The sequence below is a fragment of the Mastomys coucha genome, chromosome X (assembly GCF_008632895.1).
Source record: "Mastomys coucha isolate ucsf_1 chromosome X, UCSF_Mcou_1, whole genome shotgun sequence".
Classification (NCBI taxonomy): Eukaryota; Metazoa; Chordata; class Mammalia; order Rodentia; family Muridae; genus Mastomys; species Mastomys coucha.
This window is the reverse complement of record NC_045030.1, coordinates 96,564,044-96,568,301: the sequence shown is the minus strand read 5'-3', so window position 1 is coordinate 96,568,301 and position 4,258 is coordinate 96,564,044. Positions and strand designations below refer to the sequence as shown.

Below are 4,258 nucleotides of genomic sequence, written 5' to 3'. Positions count from 1 at the left end.
GGGTATAGAGATAGAGGGACCGAGATGTTGGGACAGAGAGGCTTAGAACCTTAGAGGCTGGGCTGTATGTTCTGTGATTCCACGGAGAACGTAGAGCTCAAGCTCCATGGAGACATAGAGGCCGAGCTGCATAGAGACAGCGAGGCCACAGGGATGGGGATTGGGGAGCGCGTAAAGGCTGAGGCAAAGAGAGTCCGAGGGCCATAGAAACAAAGGTGAATAGAGGATAGAGATGCAGAGAGCCTCAGATATAGGGACATTAATGCTAAGGAGCATAGAGGCTGAGCTGCCTAGGGACACAGACCATTGGTGGGGACGGGGGCATAGAAGCCAAGTTCCTAGACACAGAGATACCAAGGAACATAGAGGCCAAGATTCTTAGAGATACTAAGGGGCTTAGAGGCCACGGGAGGGGATATAGAAGCTGTGGAAAAGATATCCCGAAGGCCATAGAAACAAAGGAGCATAGAAATAGAGGGACATAGGCCGGACGGTGGTGGCGCACGCCTTTAATCTTGGGGGGCAGAGGCAGGCATATTTCTGAGTTCGAGGCCAGCCTGGTCTACAGACTGAGTTCCAGGACAGCCAAGGCTACACAGAGAAACCTCGTCTAAAAAAAAAAAAAGATATAGAGAGACAGAGAGGACACAGGGGAATAGAGACTGAGCTGCATATATATAGAGAGAGTGGCCATAGAGCCCGAGTTACATAGACACAGAGTGGCTGCGGGGGGTGGGGTGGTGGCAGGTATAGAGGCTGAGCTGAATAGTCACACAGGCCTCGAAGGACATAGAGCCTGGGTGGTATAGAGACATAGACACCAAGGTATATAAGGACAGAGAAGGCAAGGGAAGGGGCATAGAGGCCGAGGCTTAGACACAGAGACTCCAATAGTCATAGAAGCTGAGCTGTATAAAGGAGATGCTGCAGGGCAGGGATAGGGGCATAGAGGCGGAGTGAAAGAGATGCCTAGGGGTCATGGAGATACAGAGGGGCACAGAGATATATGGATGGAGAGGCTGAGAGTCATACAGGCCAAACTGCATGGAGATAGAGTGGCCACGGGGGTTGTGGGAGGCAGCATAGAGGCTGAGGGAAAGAGAGCCTGAGGGCCATAGAGAAATAGGGACAGGCTGACAGGCAGAGGGGCATAGAAGCTGAGCTATATGAAGACAGAGAGGACACAGAGGACACAGAGGCTGAGCTGCATAGAGACAGAGGGGCCATGTGGTGGGGCCATAGAGATAGAGGAACAGAGAAGTTGAAGGGCATAGAGTCTCAGGGATAGAGATGTAGTGTGGCTTAGACACAGCAGCTAGTAGATGCAGAAGGATAGAGAGGCCAAGAGGCATATAGTCTGAGCTTTATAGAGACAGAGAGGCCAAGGGGCATATAGGCTGAGCAGTATAGAGATCTAGAAGCCTAGAGAAGGAAAGGTCGAGGGGCCTGATATGCCCACGGTCATAGAGATAGAGGGACAGAGAGATTAAGGGGAATAATCTCATAGACAGAGATGCAGAGAGGCTTAGAGACAGAGGCTAGGAGGGCCTGAAAGGTGGAGGGACAGAAAGCTCATGCTATATAGGCTGAGCTGTATAGAGACAGCAACCTAGAGAAGGAAAGAGAGCAAGGGGCCGATATGCCCAGGGCCATAGAGAGAGGGATAGAGAGGTTGAGGGGCATGGAGGCCAAGGGTCACAGAGGACCTGGGAGGGCAAGGGGCTGTATAGACACAGATTGGTTAAGGAACTGAGGGCCGTAGAGATAGAGGGACAGAGTGGCCAAGAGCTCCGACAGGCTGAAAGTAGGAGAGGCTGAGAGACATAAAGACAAAGGAACAGAGAGGTGCCAGGAGCATAGAAGCTGTGCTGCATAGATACAGAGGCACCAAAGGGCCCAAGAGGATGAGGGCCATGAAGGTAGAGGGACAGAGACAGAGAAGACAGTGGGCATAGAGGCCGAAGAGTTAGAGACAGGTTGAGGAGCCAGAGAGTCCGAGAGCCATTGAGATAGATTGACAGAAAGGCCAAGGGTGCATAAATTGTTGAACAGAAATGCAAAGGGGCTTAGAGACATAGGAGGACATAGAGGCTGAACTGCATAAAGACAGAGAGAACAGGGGGCATAGTGGCTGAAAGGCATAGAGACAGAGAGGCCAAATGGTATAGATCCCGAAGAGCATAGAGACAAAGAAGTCAAGGGGCCAGAGAGGCCATAGAGGCTGAGGGGCATAGAGACAGGGTAGAAGGGACAGATGCAGGGGGTTTAGAGACAGTGGCCAAGGATAGGAGAGGCTGAGGGACAGAGAGGCTGTGGGACATAGAGGTTCATGGACAGAGATGCAGAACAACCTAGAGACAGGCTAGGAGAGGCTGAGGGAAAGAGGCCAAGGGGGCATAGTGGCTGATGGGCATAGACACGTAAAAGTTGAAGGGCTGGAAAGAGTGTTGGGCATAGAGACAGGGATAGAAAGAGGCATAGAGACATCTAGGGGCATAGAGGTGGAGATTCATAGAGGCACATACAGACAGAGGCCAAGGGGCATAAGGCTGAGGGACAGAGAGGCAGAGGGTAGGAGAGGATGTGGGGCAAAGAGGTGGAGAGGCTGAAAATCAGAGGCACAAAGATAGAGAGGTAGAGGCAGAGAAGCAGGCTAGAGGACAGAGACTGGGAGAAGAGACAGAAGCAGAGGAACAAAGGAAGAAACGAAGAGGGAGACAGGCTAAGGGATAGAAAGGCAGAGGAGTGGAGGCTGAGGCCTGGATACAGAGGCAGAGGTTGAGAAGCAGTGAGCCACACAGGATGATTCGGAGTGGAGAAGTAGAGATAGAGAGGCAAAGGTAGAGAGTCAGAAAGGCAGAAGCTGAAATACAGAGACAGAGACAAGGAAGCCAGGAAGCAGGGGTAGAGGGGCAGAGAGACAATGTAAGACATGGAGATGCCCAGAACTCTAGAGGCAGAGAGACTGGAGAAGGGAAGCAAAGGGGCGAAAGAAGAGCTAAGGCAGAGTTGGAGAGGTAGAGAGGCAGAAAAATGCAAAGGTAGAGTGTTGGGAGACAGGCTAATACAAGGCTTTCTCAGGGGCCCCAATGAAAGGGAAAAGGGAACATTAGTTCGGTGTCCTTGATCAAGTGCAGTCTGGGGCTTGGGCCAGGGCCTCAAAGGAGTCAGACTTGCAGTTTCTGGGATCTGACTCTTCCCTCCCGGCTGTGGTTATGAGTCCTACGGCAGCTGTGTCTGAAGCATTCTGTGTTCTCTTTGCCATCATTGTATCTTTTAGCTTCCTGCTGACCTTGACTATCCCTCTCCCCTGCCAACAGTTAGTAAGAAGCTGTGTGAAAGACCTCCTGACCCAAACTTTCCTGTCTTCTTCATCTTCTGATTTTCTGCTGCTGCTCCCTAGGGCCCTGCCTGGAAGAACAACCCATTGGCCCAGTTGGCATCTGAACAGGGACCAGAGTAAGGAGAAAAGGGTAAGTATGACTGTAACATATAGATAAATAAGAGAAGTCCATCTGCAGGGACTGTGAAGAAAGAGGTGATGGAATCAGAAGTGAAACATGGGGGCAGAAAGATCCTGAAGGCCGGGCAGTGGTGGCACACACCTTTAATCCCAGCACTTGGGAGGCAGAGGCAGGTGGACCTCTGAGTTCAAGGCCAGCCTGGTCTACAGAGTGAGTTCCAGGACAGCCAGGGCTACACAGAGAAACCCTGTCTCAAAAAACAAAAAACAAAAACAAACAAACAAACAAAAGATCCTGAAGAACACTTTTTTTTTGTCTACAGATGCTTCATTTGCCTCTTCTGCATTGTTCTTGTAATTTTCTAAATCTTTTAGAAAAGTTCTTTATTTTCATTTTAAAAATTCCCCTTGGTTCCCTGAAAAAAAAATTCTGCAAATTTAAAGACGTGAGAATGCACAGGTGAAACTTTAAAAACCAGAGTATCACCTACTTGGGCCATGTGAGTTTGCTATTGACGGATTAGCACCATGGAATTTTATATGTGATTGTTTAGACATACAGTGTGAATTTGATTCAGTTGAAATTCAACACCCCTTTTGAAGCTAGACCGTCTACTCCAAAACAGACTGCAGGGGAGGGCAGAAGGTAGAAAAACAAAAGCCAAGAAGTAGAGATAAAAGGCCCTGAGGACGAGCTTTAGTTTCTTGAGTTACTTTATCTTCATGATGCCTCAGAGAAACCTTTTTTGCTTGATGGTGTAGTTATAAAATCACCTAAAGTGGCTCTTACCAGTT

The 4,258-nt window shown here is 49.6% G+C and overlaps 1 long non-coding RNA gene across 5 annotated transcripts in view; it reads left to right on the top strand.

Moving 5' to 3' along the window:
• The window catches only part of LOC116093701, a 15,432-nt gene that overhangs the window by 7,163 nt on the left and 4,011 nt on the right, over nt 1–4,258 (top strand). For 2 of the 5 annotated variants that reach the window (XR_004119802.1, XR_004119806.1), the window contains exon 2: nt 3,404–3,473. This is a non-coding gene — a long non-coding RNA (uncharacterized LOC116093701). Of the gene's footprint in view, nt 1–21; nt 216–3,320; nt 3,474–4,258 lie in introns of those variants that run through there. The other 3 variants (XR_004119798.1, XR_004119799.1, XR_004119801.1) reach the window with 3 other exon arrangements.